General features: G+C 40.7%; 1 protein-coding gene across 2 annotated transcripts in view; it reads left to right on the top strand.

The window, feature by feature from the left end:
* Positions 1-19,067, top strand: part of MAP2K6 (mitogen-activated protein kinase kinase 6) — a 142,356-nt gene that overhangs the window by 101,743 nt on the left and 21,546 nt on the right. The window lies entirely within an intron of this gene.

Genomic DNA, 19,067 nt, shown 5'->3' with positions numbered 1-19,067 from the left:
GGTCAATAAATTTTTTGCCTGCCGTAAACCACCAATATATTTTCTTTGCTCTCCCCTAAGGAAGAACATTAAATTATTTTGATGCTGAGTTGCAAAAGTTGTCTCATGCTTCAAAAAACAGTACTGATTTCTTTTAAATCTTATGACTGGCTTAGATCTTAATGGAAGCAATTTTTTTTTTCATATATATATTTTTTTATATTAGCATGCAGATACATACGTCCACCTGAGACCAGTCTAGTTATTTCACTTTTTTTTTTTTTTTAAATTACTGGTAGTTTATGTTTGATCTAGAGCTAGGTTGAAAGATTGAAAAAGTGATTGTTTTTGAAAAACACCTATTCTTTGATAATGAAAATGATACAGCCTATAAGTGTAGCTCCCTTTTAGCAGCTGTTCTTCCATTTCTCTGTGTAAAGCTGGACCTTGGAGACACATCTTCATGAAAGGACCCTTTTTTGAGTGATCTCCATGTGGTTCCTGTATTTTTAGGACAATCAGGCAGTGATCCTGCAAGACTTTTCAGAAAGCCTCAACTCTTTGTGGCTAGTAGGGAAAAGGGACAATAGATTTGGGTGAAAGTGAAAAATTTAATCTTAAATTTCAAGATAGGTACACCTGTGTTTCTTACTCCTACACTTGCCTTTGAGCTAAATGTAGAACGAGAAGAAGAAGGCCTATTACTCACAGCCTAGGTCATCTGTCAGGGTATTTTTTTTTTCCATTTTATTTTATTATAGTAATAGGATCAATGTGCAGATATTTATCTTCAGTCATAATGCTTCTGTTTATATTCTGTAATAATCTGACTTACATATGGCATTTTAGTGCATCATTTATATGCATCTTATTAAGCTGGAACTTTTATTAGTCTGAAGTATTTTTTTTTATAATTTTTATAGTGCTTTAAGTGAAAGTTTACAAATCAAGTCAATCTCTCACACAAAAACCCATATACACCTTGCTACATACTCCCAGTTACTCTCCCCCTAATGAGACAGCCTGCCCTCTCCCTCCACTCCTTCTTTTCGTGTCCATTTCACCAGCTTCTAACCCCCTCCACCCTCTCATCTCCCCTCCAGGCAGGAGATGCCAACATAGTCTCAAGTGTCCACCTGATCCAAGAAGCTCACTCCTCACCAGCCTCCCTCTCCAACCCATTGTCCAGTCCAATCCATGTCTGAAGAGTTGGCTTTGGGAATGGTTCCTATCCTGGGCCAACAGAAGGTCTGGGGGCCATGACCACCAGGGTCCTTCCAATCTCAGTCAGACCATTAAGCCTGGTCTTATGAGAGTTTGGGGTCTGCATCCCACTGCTCTCCTGCTCCCTCAGGGGTTCTCCGTTGTGTTCACTGTCAGGGCAGTCATCAGTTGTAACCGGGCACCATCTAGTTCTTCTGGTCTCAGGTTGATGTAGACTGTGGTTCATGTGGCCCTTTCTGTCTCTTGGGCTCGTAATCGCCTTGTGTCCTTGGTGTTCTTCATTCTCCTTTGATCCAGGTGGGTTGAGACCTATTGATGCACCTTAGATGGCTGCTTGCTAGCCTTAAGACCCCAGACATTGCTTTTCAAAGTGGGACACAGAATGTTTTAATAGATTTTATTATGCCAATTGACTTAGATGTCCCCTGAAACCATAGTCCCAGACCCCTGCCACTGCTATGCTGGCCTTCGAAGCATTCAGTTTATACAGGAAACTTCTTTGCTTTTGATTTAGTCCAATTGTGCTGACCTCCCCTGTATTGTGTGCTGTCTTTCCCTTCACCTAAAGTAGTTGTTATCTACCAAATAATTAGTGAATGACCCTTTCTCACCCTCCCTTCCTCCCCCCTCTTGTAACCACAAAAGAATGTTTTCTTCTCAGTTTAAACTATTTCTCAAGTTCTTATAATAGTGCTTTTATACAGTATTTGCCCTTTTGCAACCGAATAATTTCACTCAGCATAATGCCTTCCAGGTTCTTCCATGTTATGAAATGTTTCACAGATTTCTGACTGTTCTTTATCGATGTGTAGTATTCCATTGTGCGAATATACCATAATTTATTTATCCATTCATCCGTTGATGGGCACCTTGGTTGCTTCCATCTTTTTGATATGGTAAACAGTGCTGCAGTAAACATGGGTGTGCATATATCTGTCCGTGTAAAGGCTCTTATTTCTCTAGGATATATTCTGAGGAGTGGGGTTGCTGGATCATATGGTAGTTCTATTTCTAGCTTTTTAAGGAAGCGCCAAATCGATTTCCAAAGTGGTTGTACCATTTGACATTCCCACCAGCAGTGTATAATCTCTCCACAGGCTCTCCAACATTTATTATCTTGTGTTTTTTGGATTAATGCCAGCCTTGTTGGAGTGAGATGAAATTTCATTGTAGTTTTGATCTGCATTTCTCTAACGACTAATGATCGTGAATATTTCCTCATATATCTGTTAGCTACCTGAATGTCTTCTTGAGTGAAGTGTCTATTCATATCCTTTGCCCATTTTTTAAATGGGTTATTTGCCTTTTTGCAGTTGAGTTTTTGCAGTATCCTCTAGATTTTAGAGATCAGGTGCTGATAGAAATGTCATAGCTAAAAACTTTTTCCCAGTCTGTAGGTAGTCTTTTTACTCTTTTGTTGAAGTCTTTGGATGAGCATAGGTGTTTGATTTTTAGGAGCTCCCGGTTATCTAGTTTTTCTTCTACATTCTTTATAATGTTTTGTATACTGTTTATGCCATGTATTAGGCCTCCTAACGTTGTCCCTATTTTTTCTTCCATGGTCTTTATCATTTTAGATTTTATTTTTAGGTCTTTGATCCATTTTGAGTTAGTTTTTGTGCATGGAGTGAGGTACGGGTCTTATTTCATTGTTTTTTTTTTTTTTTTTGCAGATGGGGCTTTTTTTTTTGTTGGGAGTTTTTTGATTACCTTTTCAACCTCTTCTTTGTTATGGGTCTATTTAGTTGTTTTACCTCTGTTTGTGTTAGTTTAGGTAGGTAGTGTCTTTCTAGGAATTCATCCATTTCTTCTAGGTTTTCAAATTTGTTTGAATATAGTTTTTCATAGTAATCTGATATGATTGTTTTAATTTCAGTTCGGCCTGTTGCAATATCGCCTATCTCATTCCCTATTCGGGTTATTTGCTTCCTCTCCTGTTTTTCTTTTGTCAGTTTGGCCAATGGTTTATCAATTTTGTTGAGTTTTTCAAAAAACCAGCTTTTGGTCTTGTTAATTCTTTCAATTGTTTTTCTGTTTTCTATTTCATTTAGTTCAGCTCTAATTTTTTTTTTTAATTAATTTTTATTAAGCTTCAAGTAAACATTTACCATTCCAATCAGTCTGTCACATGTAGGTTTACATACATCTTACTCCCTTCTCCCACTTGCTCTCCCCCTATTGAGTCAGCCCTTTCAGTCTCTCATTTCGTGCCAATTTTGCCATCTTCCCTCTCTCTCTATCTTCTCATCCCCCCTCCAGTCAAGAGTTGCCAACACACTCTCCAGTGTCCACCTGATTTAATTAGCTCACTCTTCATCAACATCTCTCTCCCCCCCACTGACCAGTCCTCTTCATGCCTGATGATTTGTCTTCGGGGATGGTTCCTGTCCTGTGCCATCAGAAGTTCTGGGGAGCATTGTCTCTGGGATTCCTCTAGTCGCAGTCATACCATTATGTATGGTCCTTTCATGAGAATTTGGGGTCTGTATCCCATTGGTCTCCTGCTCCCTCAGGAGTTGTCTGTTGTGCTCCCTGACAGGGCAGACATCGATTGTGGCCGGGCACCAACTAGTTCTTCTGGTCTCAGGATAATGTAGGTCTCTGGTTCATGTGGCCCTTTCTGTCTCTTGGGTTCTTAGTTGTCGTGTGACCTTGGTGTTCTTCCTTTGCCTTTCCTCCAGGTGGGTTGAGACCAATGGATGTATCTTAGATGGCCGCTTGTTCGCATTTAGGACCCCAGGCGCCACGATTCAAAGTAGGATGCAGAATGTTTTCATAATAGAATTATTTTGCCCATTGACTTAGAAGTCCCCTCAAACCAAGTTCCCCAGACCCCAGCCCCTGCTCCGCTGACCTTTGAAGCTTTCATTTTATCCCGGAAACCTCTTTGCTTTTAGTCCAGTCCAATTAGACTGACCTTCCTTGTATTGAGTGTTGTCTTTCCCTTCACCCAAAGCAGTTCTTATCTACAGATTGATCAATAAAAAGCCCTCTCCCTCCCTCCCTCCCTCCCCCCTTTGTAACCACAAAAGTATGTGTTCTTCTCCGTTTTTTCTATTTCTCAAGATCTTATAATAGTGGTCTTATACAATATTTGTCCTTTTGCAACTGACTCATTTCGCTCAGCATAATGCCTTCCAGATTCCTCCATGTTATGAAATGTTTCAGAGATTCCTCACTGTTCTTTATCGATGCGTAGTATTCCATTGTGTGAATATACCGCAATTTATTTACCCATTCATCTGTTGACGGACATCTTGGTTGCTTCCAGCTTTTTGCTATTGTAAACAGAGCTGCAATAAACATGGGTGTGCATATATCTGTTTGTGTGAAGGCTCTTGTATCTCTAGGGTATATTCCGAGGAGTGGGATTTCTGGGTTGTATGGTAGTTCTATTTCTAACTGTTTAAGATAACGCCAGATGGATTTCCAAAGTGGTTGTACCATTTTACAATCCCACCAGCAGTGTATGAGAGTTCCAATCCCTCCGCAGCCTCTCCAACATTTATTATTTTGTGTTTTTTGGATTAATGCCAGTCTAGTTGGTGTGAGATGAAATCTCATCGTAGTTTTAATTTGCATTTCTCTAATGGCTAATGATCGGGAGCATTTTCTCATGTATCTGTTGGCTGCCTGAATATCTTCTTTAGTGAAATGTGTGTTCATATCCTTTGCCCACTTCTTGATTGGGTTGTTTGTCTTTTTGTGGTTGAGTTTTGACAGAATCATGTAGATTTTAGAGATCAGGTGCTGGTCTGAGATGTCATAGCTGAATATTCTTTCCCAGTCTGTAGGTGGTCTTTTTACTCTTTTGGTGAAGTCTTTAGATGAGCATAGGTGTTTGATTTTTAGGAGCTCCCAGTTATCTGGTTTCTCTTTATCATTTTTGGTAATGTTTTGTATTCTGTTTATGCCCTGTATTAGGGCTCCTAGGGTTGATCCTATTTTTTCTTCCATGATCTTTATCATTTTAGTCTTTATGTTTAGGTCTTTGATCCACTTGGAGTTAGTTTTTGTGCATGGTGTGAGGTATGGGTCCTGTTTCATTCTTTTGCAAATGGATATCCGGTTATGCCAGCACCATTTGTTAAAAAGACTATCATTTCCCCAATTGACTGACACTGGTCCTTTGTGAAATATCAGCTACTCATACGTGGATGGATTTATATCTGGGTTCTCAATTCTGTTCCATTGGTCTATGTGCCTGTTGTTGTACCAGTACCAGGCTGTTTTGACTACTGTGGCTGTATAATAGGTTCTGAAATCAGGTAGAGTGAGGCCTCCCACTTTCTTCTTCTTTTTCAGTAATGCTTTGCTTATCTGGGGGTTCTTTCCCTTCCATATGAAATTAGTGATTTGTTTCTCTATCCCCTTAAAATATGACATTGGTATTTGGATTGGAAGTGCGTTATATGTATAGATGGCTCTTGGTAGAATAGACATTTTTACTATGTTAAGTCTTCCTATCCATGAGCAGGGTATGTTTTTCCACTTAAGTATGTCCTTTTGAATTTCTTGTAGCAGAGTTTTATAGTTTTCTTTGTATAGGTCTTTTACATCCTTGGTAAGATTTATTCCTAAGTATTTTATCTTCTTGGGGGCTACTGTGAATGGTATTGATTTGGTGATTTCCTCTTCGGTGTTCTTTTTGTTGATGTAGAGGAATCCAAGTGATTTTTGTATGTTTGTTTTATAACCTGAGACTCTTCCAAACTCTTCTATTAGTTTCAGTAGTTTTCTGGAGGATTCCTTAGGGTTTTCCATGTATACGATCATGTCATCTGCAAATAGTGATAGCTTTACTTCCTTCTTGCCAATCCGGATACCCTTTATTTCTTTGTCTAGCCTAATTGCCCTGGCTAGGACTTCAAGTACGATGTTGAATAAGAGCGGTGATAAAGGGCATCCTTGTCTGGTTCCCGTTCTCAAGGGAAATGCTTTCAGGTTCTCTCCATTTAGAGTGATATTGGCTGTTGGCTTTGCATAGATGCCCTTTATTATGTTGAGGAATTTTCCTTCAATTCCTATTTTGGTAAGAGTTTTTATCATAAATGGGTGTTGAACTTTGTCAAATGCCTTTTCTGCATCTATTGATAAGATCATGTGGTTTTTGTCTTTTGTTTTATTTATGTGATGGATTACATTAATGGTTTTTCTGATATTAAACCAGCCTTGCATACCTGGTATAAATCCCACTTGATCAGGGTGAATTATTTTTTTGATGTGTTGTTGGATTCTATTGGCTAGAATTTTGTTGAGGATTTTTGCATCTATGTTCATGAGGGATATAGGTCTAAAATTTTCTTTTTTTGTAATGTCTTTACCTGGTTTTGGTATCAGGGAGATGGTAGCTTCATAGAATGAGTTGGGTAGTATTCCGTCTTTTTCTATGCTTTGAAATACCTTCAATAGTAATGGTGTTAAGTCTTCTCTGAAGGTTTGGTAGAACTCTGCAGTGAAGCCTTCCGGGCCAGGACTTTTTTTTGTTGGAAGTTTTTTGATTACCGTTTCAATCTCTTTTTTTGTTATGGGTCTATTTAGTTGTTCTACTTCTGAATGTGTTAGTTTAGGTAGGTAGTATTGTTCCAAGAATTTATCCATATCTTCTAGGTTTTCAAATTTGTTAGAGTACAATTTTACGTAGTAATCTGAAATGATTCTTTTAATTTCATTTGGCTCTGTTGTGATGTGGTCCTTCTCGTTTCTTATTCAGGTTATTTGTTTCCTTTCCTGTTTTTCTTTAGTCAGTCTAGCCAATGGTTTATCAGTTTTGTTAATTTTTTCAAAGAACCAGCTTTTGGCTTTGTTAATTCTTTCGATTGTTTTTCTGTTCTCTAATTCATTTAGTTCAGCTCTAATTTTTATTATTTGTTTTCTTCTGGTGCCTGATGGGTTCTTTTGTTGCTCACTTTCTATTTGTTCAAGTTGTCGGGACAGTTCTCTGATTTTGGCTCTTTCTTCTTTTTGTATGTGTGCATTTATCGAAATAAATTGGCCTCTGAGCACTGCTTTTGCTGTGTCCCAGAGGTTTTGATAGGAAGTATTTTCATTCTCGTTGCTTTCTAAGAATTTCCTTATTCCCTCCTTGATGTCTTCTATAACCCAGTCTTTTTTCAGGAGGGTATTGTTCATTTTCCAAGTATTTGATTTCTTTTCCCTAGTTTTTCTGTTATTGATTTCTAGCTTCATTGCCTTGTGGTCTGAGAAGATGCTTTGTAATATTTCAATGTTTTGGATTCTGCAAAGATTTGTTTTATGACCTAATATGTGGTCTGTTCTAGAGAATGTTCCATGTGCACTAGAAAAGAAAGTATATTTTGCAGCAGTTGGGTGGAGAGTTCTGTATAAGTCAATGAGGTCAAGTTGGTTGATTGTTGTAAGTAGGTCTTCCGTGTCTCTGTTGAGCTTCTTACTGGATGTCCTGTCCTTCTCCGAAAGTGGTGTGTTGAAGTCTCCTACTATAAATGTGGAGGTGTCTATCTCACTTTTCAATTCTGTTAAAATTTGATTTATGTATCTTGCAGCCCTGTCATTGAGTGCGTAAATATTTAATATGGTTATGTCTTCCTGATCAATTGTCCCTTTTATCATTATATAGTGTCCTTCTTTATCCTTTGTGGTGGATTTAAGTCTAAAGTCTATTTTGTCAGAAATTAATATTGCTGCTCCTCTTCTCTTTTGCTTATTGTTTGCTTGATATATTTTTTTCCATCCTTTGAGTTTTAGTTTGTTTGTGTCTCTAAGTCTAAGGTGTGTCTCTTGTAGGCAGCATATAGATGGATCGTGTTTCTTTATCCAGTCCGTGACTCTCTGTCTCTTTATTGGTGCATTTAGTCCATTTACATTCAGCGTAATTATAGATAAATAAGTTTTTAGTGCTGTCATTTTGATGCCTTTTCATGTGTGTTGTTGGCCATTTCATTTTTCCACATGCTTTTTTGTGCTGAGACGTTTTTCTTAGTAGCTTGTGAGATCCTCATTTTCATAATGTTTAACTATGTTTGTTGAGTCGTTACGTTTTTCTTGGCTTTTTTCTTGAGTTATGAAATTGATATTCCTTTTTGTGGTTACCTTATTATTTACCCCTATTTCTCTAAGTAAAAACCTAACTTGTATCCTTCCATATCGCCTTGTATCACTCTCCATCTGGCAGTTCAATGCCTCCTATATTTAGTCCCTCTTTTTGATTATTGTGATCGTTTATCTATTGATTTCCATGATTTCCTGTTATGTGTATTATTTTGTTTATTTATTTTTTAGAATTAGTCTTAATTTGTTTGTTTTTGTGCTTTCCCTATTTGAGTTGCGTTGATATCAGGACGTTCTGTTTTGTGACCTTGTATTGTGCTGGTACCTGATATTATTGGTCATCAGGCCAAACAGTCTCCTTTAGCATTTCTTGCAGTCTTGGTTTAGTTTTTGCAAATTCTCTAAACTTGTGTTTATCTGTAAATATCTTAATTTCTCCTTCATATTTCAGAGAGAGTTTTGCTGGATATATGATCCTTGGTTGGCAGTTTTTCTCGTTCAGTGCTCTGTATACGTCGTCCCATTCCCTTCTTGCCTGCATGGTTTCTGCTGAGTAGTCTGAACTTATTCTTATTGATTCTCCCTTGAAGGAAACCTTTCTTTTCTCCCTGGCTGCTTTTAAAATTTTCTGTTTATCTTTGGTTTTGGCGAGTTTGATGATAATATGTCTTGGTGGTTTTCTTTTTGGATCAATCTTAAATGGGGTTCGATGAGCATCTTGAATAGATATCCTTTCGTCTTTCATGATGTCAGGGAAGTTTTGTGTCAGGAGTTCTTCAATTATTTTCTCCGTATTTTCTGTCCCCCCTCCCTGTTCTGGGACTCCAATCACTCGCAAGTTATCCTTCTTGATAGAGTCCCACATGATTCTTAGGGTTTCTTCATTTTTTTAATTCTTTTATCTGATTTTTTTTCAGCTATGTTGGTGTTGATTCCCTGGTCCTCCAGAAGTCCCAGTCTACATCCTAATTGCTCGAGTCTGCTCCTCTGACTTTCTATTGCGTTGCCAAATTCTGTAATTTTATTGTTAATCTTTTGGATTTCTACATGCTGTCTCTCTATGGATTCTTGCAACTTATTAATTTTTCCATTATGTTCTTGAATAATCTTTTTGAATTCTTCAACAGTTTTATCAGTGTGTTCCTTGGCTTTTTCTGCATTTATCCTAATTTCATTTGTGATATCTTTAAGCATTCTGTAAATTAGTTTTTTATATTCTGTATCTGACAATTCCAGGATTGTATCTTCATTTGGGAAAGATTTTGATTCTTTTGTTTGGGGGGTTGGAGAAGCTGTCATGGTCTGTTTCTTTATGTGGTTTGATATGGACTGCTGTCTCCGAGCCATCTCTGGGAAACTAGATTTTCCAGGTAATCAGCTAAAAAAAAATGCAGTCAGATCCCTATCTGAATTCTCCCTCTGCCTCCGGGTATTCGGATGTTAATGGAGCCGCCTGGGGAGGGTGGGAGAGGGATCAGAGAGCTAGGAGTGTAGCACCACAGAATATAGAGCTGATCACCGCGTTCACGCTCCGCCCCCGTCCGCCAAAACCCGGGCGGGACGGCTCCCCGGTTGGGACGCTACTCTCCCCGCTCCGAGACCAGTCACTTCCTCCCGGGGACTTCTCCCTCCAGTGCGCGGCACCGCTCGCGCGAACTGGGTAGGCGTCTCCCGCCCGAACGGGTGGGCCCGCCCCCAGGGTCTATTCAGGAGAATATAATTGGACCCCGCGCTCACGCCCCGCCTGCTTTCGCCAAAATCCCAGCGGGACGGCTCCCCGGCTGGGACACTGCTCTCCCCGCTCCAAGACCTGTCACTTCCTCCCGGGGACTTCTCCCTCCGGTGCGCCGCGCCACACGCGCGAACTGGGTGGGCGTCCCCCCGCATGAACGTGTGGGCCCTGCCCCGGGGTCGCTTTAGGGAAATATAGCTGACCCCCCCCCGCTCGCGCCACGCCCGCTTCCCGCCAAACTCCTGGAGGGCAGCTCCCGGGCTGGGACGCTGCTCTCCCCGCTCCAAGATCAGTCACTGCCTCCCGGGTGCTTTTCCCTCTGGCTGCGCCGCTACGCTGCCTGCGCCAACCAGCTAGACTCTCTCCCAGGATGGGTTCGGGGGTGTAGGGCTGGGCCCATTGTCTGTGCCGTCTGCCCCCCTGGGCTCTGCCCCAGATCGGGCTCCGAAGGTCACCTGCCTGGTACGCTGGCTCCTAGTTCTGAAAATGGTCGCTGTCTGCCCGTATTTGTTCGTTTTCCGTCTCTAAGTCTGTGCTTGTTGTTCAGAGTTCGTAGATTGTTATGTATGTGATCGATTCACTTGTTTTTCCGAGTCTTTGTTGCAAGAGGGATCCGCGGTAGCGTCCACCTAGTCCGCCATCTTGGCCCCACCTCCTCAGCTCTAATTTTTATTATTCGTTTTCCTCTGGTGCCTGTGGGTTTCTTTTGTTGCGCTCTTTCTATTTGTTCAAGTCGTAGGGATAATTCTTTGATTTTGGCCCTTTCTTCTTTTTGGACGTGTGCATTTATTGATAGAAATTGGCCTCTGAGCACTGCTTTTGCTGTGTCCCAAAGGTTCTGATAGGAAGTGTTTTCATTCTCATTGGATTCTATGAATTTCTTTATTCCATCCTTAATGTCTTCTATAATCCTGTCTTTTTTGAGCAGGGTATTGTTCAGTTTCCAAGTGCTTAATTTCTTTTCTCTGCTTTTTCTGTTATTGATTTCTACCTTTATGGCCTTATGGTCAGAGAAGGTGCTTTGTAATATTTCAATGTTTTGGATTCTGCTAAGGCTTGCTTTATGACTTAATATGTGGCCTATTCTAGAGAATGTTCCATGTTCACTAGAAAAGAGAGTATAGTTGGTTGCTGTTGGGTGGAGTGTTCTGTATATATCTACGAGGTCAAGTTGGTTGATTGCGGCATTTAGATCTTCTGTGTCTCTATTGAGCTTTCTGGATGTCCTATCCTTCACTGAAAGTGGTGTGTTGAAGTCTCCTACTATTATTGTGGAGCTGTCTATTTTACTTTTCAATGCTGATAGTTTGTTTTATGTATCTTGCAGCCCTGTCATTGGGTGCATAAATATTTAATATGGTTATATCTTCTTGGTGTATTGTCCCTTTAATCATTATGTAGTGTTCTTCCTTATCCTTTCTGAAGGATTTAAAGTTTATTTTGTCAGAAATTAACATTGCCACTCCTGCTCTTTTTTGATTGTTGTTTGCTTGATATATTTTTTTCCATCCTTTGATTTTTAGTTCGTTTGTGTCTCTAAGTCTAAGGTGTGTCTCTTGTAGGCAGCATATAGACAGATCTTGTTTTTTAATCCATTCTGCCACTGTCTGTCTCTTTATTGGTGCATTTAGTCCATTTACATTCAGGATAATTATCGATAGGTATGAATTTTGTGCCATCATTTTGATGTCTTTTTTTGTGTGTTGACAGTTTCTTTTTCCCACTTGATTTTTTGTGCTGAGTAGATTTTCTTTATATATTGTCCTTTCCTCATATTTGTTGTTGTTGATTTTGTTTCTGCTGAGTCTGTATTTTCCCCTTGTATTTTATTTTGATGAGTAGGATAGTTTGTCTCCTTTGTGATTACCTTATTATTTACCCCTATTTTTCTAAATTTAAAACTAACTTTTATTTCTTTGTGTCACTGTATCTTCCTCTCCATATGGAAGGTGTATGATTACATTTCTTAGTCCCTCTTTATTATTTTAATGTTGTCTTCTTTTTTATAATAACATCGCAGTTACCTTGTGTTGGGCTTTTTTTTTTTTTTTTAATCTTGCTTTGTTTTTTTTGATTTCCGTGTCTGGGTTGACTTCTGGTTGCTCTGCCCAGTGTTCTAGTCTTGGATTGATACCTGACATTATTGATTTTCTAACCAAAGAACTCCCTTTAGTATTTCTTGTAGTTTTGGTTTGGTTTTTACGAATTCCCTCAACTTGTGTTTATCTGGAAATGTCTTAATCTCACCTTCATATTTAAGAGACAGTTTTGCTGGATATATGATTTTTGGCAGGTAATTTTTTTCCTTCAGTTTTTTAAATATGTCATCCCATTGCCTTCTTGCCTGCATGGTTTCTGCCGAGTAGTCCGAGCTTATTCTTATTGACTCTCCTTTGTAGGTGACTTTTCGTTTATCCTTCACTGCTGTTATAATTCTCTCTTTATCTTTGTTTTTGGCAAGTTTAATTATAATATGTCTTGGTGACTTTCTTTTAAGATCTACCTTATGTGGAGTTCAATGAGCATCTTGGATAGATATCTTCTCATCTTTCACAATATCAGAGAAGTTTTCTGCCAACAAATCTTCAACAATTTTCTCTGTATTTTCTGTTATCCTTCCCTGTTCTGGTACTCCAGTCACACGTAGGTTATTTCTCTTGATAGAGTTCCACATGATTCTTAAAGTTTCTTCATTTTTTTAAATTCTTTTATCTGATTTTTCTTCAACTATATTAGTGCCAAGTGATTTATCTTCGAGTTCAGAAATTCTAGCTTCTACTTGCTCAATTCTGCTCCTCTGACTTTCTATTGAGTTGCCTGCTTCTGTAATTTTATTGTTAATCTTCTGAATTTCTGATTGCTGTCTATAGATTTTTTCCAGCTTAGTAAACTTTTCATTTTGTTCCTGAATAGTCTTTCTTATTTCTTCAGTTGCTACATTTGTGTGCTCCTTGGCTTGTTCTGCGTATTGGCTCATTTGCTTCCTGATGTCTTGAAGGGTTCTGTATTTTAAAGTTTTGTATTCTGCATCTGGTAATTCCAGGAATGCACTTTCATCTAAAAGATCCCTGGATTCTTTGTTTTGAGAGCCTGTTGAGGTGATTATGGTCTGTTTCTTTATGTGACTTGATATTGACTGTTGTCTCCGAGCCATCTATAAGTTATTGTATTAGTTCATGCTTGCTTACTGTGTCATAGCTGCTTGCTTTGTTTTGTTTTTGTATACCCCTATGGGTTGCTTGAGTGAGCTAACTTGATTATTTTCACCTTTGGAGCTCTGGCATCCTGTCCCCAGCTGGCTAGAGCTGTTATCAGGTATATCAGTCTAGGAGTCCGTTCAGTTTTCTTGTATAAATTCATCTCAGGTTTCCAGGTAGCTGATCATTAAGTGTGTGGTATAGCCTCTGTCCTACAGGCTTAGAGGGGCAGGGGTGATTGGCGTATATACTGGTATCTGATTGCAGCAGGGGGTCATGCTCTGAACAAGGCAGGGGGCTGAGAACTGACCCCCAAGTGTCTCTGAGGAAATCGCATCTCTGTTCCCTAGAGTGTGCTGGTGGGTGGGTTCTGCAGAGGGACCATAGGCGCCCAAATTTTTGGGTTGTGAGACTGGGAGGTACCAGTTATGTTTGGACCCCTGTCACAGTTGGCTGGGTGACCTGAGTGGAGCTACCAGTCCTTAGGTCCCTGATGTGGGTAGGACCTTGTTTAATAGGCAAAGCAATGTCAAATGTCAAACACCCACCTCTCCACTGCACAGCTGAAATGGCTGGAGTTTGCCAACAAGGGCCTATTCTCCCGAAATAGGCCCACACAGGTCCATGCAGAAGAGAAAGGTGCTCAACATCCATGGACGGTTTATCCCTGGACAGGAGCCGCTTTTGTCCTGAGCTCCCCCGGTTAATGGAGCTACCAAATTATCTTTTCCCCCCAGTTGCAAATTTTTTGCTTCCCCCAGGCTGTGAGGATGGCTCTAGTGCTCACCAGGGTCTATCTCAGGCCCAGGGATTCAGCCGCTGAAGCCGTCTTGGGGTTGGGGGGCGCGCGGTAAAATATACACAAGTCCTTAGCTTTTGCCGAGAACGCCATCCTCCTTAGGTTCCGGAGGTGTAAGTGGGCTGTGTGGCTGGCTGCTTCTTCCTGAGGAAACTGTGGCTGAATGCTAGTACCAGCCCACTGCCACTGCCGCGAGGGCTCCCCGTGATTGAGGTCCGGTAACTGCTCTCCACTTCTGAAGGGTCTCTCCCTCCCCCTGCCCCTCAATTTGTTGTCTAAGCTTGCCTTTGATGCTCAGGGCTCCCAGCTTGTCACAAATATACTCATTTCACTTGTTTTTTTGGGTCTTTGTTGTAAAGAGGGCTCACCAGAAGCGTCCGTCTATTCCACCATCTTGGCTCTGCCTCCTGTCAGGGTATTTTTGACCTTTTGTGGGATGTGTCCTACCTGAGCATTTGATGACATCTTGATGCTACTACGGACTCTCTACCTGCATCCAGGACCCGCCTTGGCAGCTATGGTGCCCTGGTCCATCAGTATTGATCACTGTTTGCCAGTTGGCAGTAAATTGTGGTTTGTGGGATGGGGCAGAAAGCACTGCCAGGCAGACAGCCTTGCACCCAAAGTTGACTCTAGAGCCCAGAGTCTCAGGTGTGCTATTTCTTTTGCAATAACACCAGAGAAACATTATCTTGAAAGTAAAAAAGAAAAAAAAGTTAAGCATTTATTTCTTATGAATTTGAAGAAAAACTCAATGATTCCTTACAAGCCCTTCCTTTCTGTACTTATTCTGAAATAGGACTACTGGATGATTTTGCCTTCCTCTTTTTCCCACACATGGCTTTCTTATCATAGGGGTTTTAAAGAATTCCTGGGCTGGGTGTTGCTGACCATATAGACCTGGTTTTGGGATTCATAATGAGAAATCTAATAGAAAAACTGTACATTTGAGTCCTGCACAAGGGCCAACAAATGAGTTTCTCAAAAAATTGGAATCTTAGCAGGTTTATACTTTTCACCATAACCTCTTCCTGTAAGTTTATAGGCTTGAGGACTGGCATCACTGAAAATCAACTACTGAGTTCCCAAACAGCTAAATTTCCTTTTTGCTTTTCCTCCAAGCCTGTTAAAAAGGTTCAGTGCCCAAGTAGCTATATGGCCTGCCTGATGGCTTGTGGGAGTGTGTTGGATGCCCACCCAGATGCTGATACTGTCTGACTCAGAGGAACTAGTATAAAACAGAGACTCACTGGTGTCAAGTTGATTCTGACTCATAGGGACCCTTTAGGACAGAGTAGAACTGCCCCATGGGGTTTCCAAGGCTGTAATCTTTATGGAAGCAGACTGCCACATCTTTCTTCGGTGGAGCGTCTGATGGATTAGAACCATCAACATTTTAGTTCGCTGCTGAGTGTTTAACCATTGCACTGCCAGGACTACTTAAAACAGAGATAATCAAATGCTATCTCCAGCTTCTTCAGGAAAGATGATATAAAAAGCCACTGCGTATTTATTGCGCTTATGACAAGTATATGGCTTCAGAGGCACAATGTATTCTGATTCTGTGGATGCACCAAATAGCCCTACTTGGCAATGCTCAGGGAGATTTCAAATAGGTTAGAGATCCTCTGGTCAGCACAGACTCCAAGCTAGCAATTCTCAAGACAGCATGAAGCTGTTTTTTAGTGTCAGCTACGGTCAGGAGCGTGTGTTGTGGCATTTGGAAGAGGAATTAGGGAAGTTAGCTAATTGCATGCTTGAAAATGACAAGCCACTTGAAAATTCAAAAGTCTGACTCAAAGCCAATAAAGAAATTGGTGGAGCTTTGAACTTCACAGTTGTTATTTTATACTGAACTTCAAGTACTTCCTATTAAACATGGAAAATTTGCTTTTCCCCTAACCTTATCCTGAGTATTTTGCTTTTCTTAGCCCATGTTTGGAAGTGTTTGCAATTTAGGAGATGGAGTGAATGGGTTATATCAGCTATAGTAATGCAATAAACAGCCTTGGTTTGCTTTGTTAAGTATTTTCCGTCAATACATTGAATAGCGCTTGGGGTAAATTCTGACCTTTCTACCCAGGGGCCATAAGTCAAGAAATAGCCTACTGGCGGAAGTTTCTGAGGTTTCAAGAATGGTTAAAGTTTTATGATAGATCAACTTTGGGTACTTTCCCCATTTTTCCTTGATAGAGATTTTAAGAAAGCCATTCTGCAGAGATTTTCACAAACTGTCCCAGAAGTGAAAAGACACCTGGACTTAAAATCATTTCTTCTTTGAAAAATGGAGGCATTTAAGTTCATCTACCCTGTGGGAAGGGACTCATGCTTATGAATCGGAATCGACTCAACAGCACTGGGTTTGGTTTTTTTTTTTTTGGTGGGAAGGGAGAGTCTTATCTTATTATCTTATCTACTAAATAAATCAAAGAACCAAACCAGTTGCCATGGAGTTGAATTCGACTCATGGCAATCCCACGTGTGTCAGAGTAAAACTGTGCTCAATAGGCTGATTTTTTAGAAGTAAATTGCCTGGCCTTTCTTCTGAGGCATGGTTCATTGGACCCTAACCTCCATCCTTTAGGTTAACTGCTAAGCCTGTTAATCAGTTGCATGACCCAGGAAATCCATGCACTAAATTGTTGTTGTTAAGTGCCGTTGAGTTGGTTCCGACTCATAGAGACCCTATGTACAACAGAATGAAACTGTGCCTGGCCCTGTGCCATTCTCACAATCATTGTTATGTTTGAGCCCATTGTTGCAGCCGTTGTGTCAATCCATCTCGTTAAGGGTCTTCCTCTTTTTTACTGACCCTCTACTTTACCAAGCATGATGTCCTTCTCCGGGGACTGATCCCTCACGATAATACTAAATAAAAGGTCAAAAGCAGTAACACCACAAAGACCCCTGGTTGGTTAAACAGGCCATTGTTTTAACATTTAGAAACAAGCTTTTCTTCCTGGCTGTAATCCCCTTGGTTCAGGTGTTGACCAATGAAAGCTGGTCATGGAAAAGTGGCTGTATTCCTAAATGAAAATGTTTCAGATTCAATGCAGAGCTAGGGTCTGATGACTGATGAATTTTCCATCTAAATAGAGACACCCAAATGCAACCACTTGACTATGAAGCGTGCCTTCAGTGTCACCTGTGGACTTTTCATCCTTGATTTAGCAAGTTAAATTGCTCAGGTTACAGAGAAGACTTTGGTAGTTTTTAATTTGCTTTGAACAATAGCTGGGAACTCAGGGCTTTTGCACATTTGCCTGTTTGTCTCTTTGTTTGCTAGGGTCTGTTTGGAAACCCTGGTGGCGTAGTGGTTAAGTACTACGGCTGTTAACCAAGAGGTCAGCAGTTCGAATCTGCCAGGCGCTCCTTGGAAACACTATGGGGCAGTTCTACTCTGTCCTATAGGGTTGCTATGAGTCGGAATTGACTTGACGGCAGTGGGTTTGGTTTGGTTTTGGTGTGCAATCAGCGATACTTCTGGGATTACATTTCTTCTTCTATGTTTCTTTCTAGGTGAACTAGCTCTTGAACTTAGAAAAATTTTTTGCTTCCTGGGGTACTGGGTGGGAGTGATGAGAACGTCCCCAAATGACAGACATACCAGCTGGAGAGACTTCTTCTAAGTGAATTCAATGTCTGAAAGGGGAGAGAAGGTAGTAACAAGCAGGAACACCCTCACACATAAATAGCTGATTTACTCCACCTCAGCGCTAGTGACGTTCTGGACTGGGTGATGCCTTGTTGTGGAGGACTGTCCTGTGCATTGTAGGGTGTTTAGTAACATCCCTGGCCTCTCTCTATTAGATACTGGTAACACCTTCCTACCAGTTGCAATGACCAAAATGCCCCCAGACATTACTAGATACCACATTAAAAAAGAAATTGCTGTCAAGTCGATTCTAAGACACAGAAACCCTATAGGACGGAGCATATCTGCCCCATAGGGTTTTCAAGGCTGAACTCTTTACAGAAGTAGACTGCCGCATCTTTATCCTGCAGAGTGGCTAGTGGTTTTGAACCGCAGACCTTTCAGTTAGCAGCCGAGTGTTTAACGACTGTGCCACCAGGGCTCCATAAATATCCCATGGGGAAGGCAAAATCACAAACGGTGGAGACCCCCCAAGATAGCCCTATAGATTTCAAGCTATAGGTACATGCAAAACTGTAAGCAAGAGTTACAAGGTCCATTCATCTTACTGGGATACACCTTCCCATGTCAACCAGACTCTAACAGTTGATCATTCCTCTGTCTAATTCGCTCTTATTTTTATCCTCAGTTGAGATGGAACTTTCTCTCATAGGTTGCCTGGTCACTGAGGTCCCTAGGTCCTAGGTGTGTCCTCAGTTCTAGGCTGAAACTTCTCTCTTCACATGTACCTGTACCCTGTCCCACGTTCCCTGGCTTCTACCCACAGCATTGCCTGGAACAAACTGGTAGGCCGCTTTAAGTTGTCTGGGTTCGAAAGCTTGCTCTTTTTTTTTTGTTGTTGTTGTTCTTTTTCATTTCGTTTTGTTTTAAACCACAGTTTCTCAAAGCGTCTCAGCTACCTCACTCTCTTACGGATCTGCGTCTTGCCCCTCACTGTTAGCCGGTATGGGCAGAGCAGCGTTCCTGTCACGCATCCTAGACCTCATTTGCTCAAAATGATCCATTCACACAAACACCAGCAATCGAATAATCAGTCACATTTTGGTTCCTTCAACCCAAGGCAAAGTTCCTTTCCATTCACGTATGCTTTTATGGCCCAGTGGGCCCAGGAATTTTCTAGGTTTTCAAATCATCCTTTTCTCCATTCTGTAACTTGGGATTTTTCACTCCAAATAAACTGCTTCTTTTCTTGTTTCTTTTTTTCCATTTTTAAAGCCAGGGGTGGGTTGAGAATAGGGGTGGGGGGTTGGTCTCTTCATATTGCAGTTTTATTACTCTTGCCTCCAGTATCGAATGTTATTAAAATACAGCTGGCTGAATGAACAGAAGTCACTGACAGTAGTCTGTTACCGCAAAATATTTCTGGGAAGAATTGCTAAGTCACTGATGGAGCATACCTTCTTGTTCATCAGCCAAATGTCGTAAACAAGCAAAGGTACCTTAGAAATTTTA

This window comes from Loxodonta africana, chromosome 18 (genome assembly GCF_030014295.1).
Source record: "Loxodonta africana isolate mLoxAfr1 chromosome 18, mLoxAfr1.hap2, whole genome shotgun sequence".
Classification (NCBI taxonomy): Eukaryota; Metazoa; Chordata; class Mammalia; order Proboscidea; family Elephantidae; genus Loxodonta; species Loxodonta africana.
This window is presented reverse-complemented; position numbering and strand designations above follow the sequence as displayed.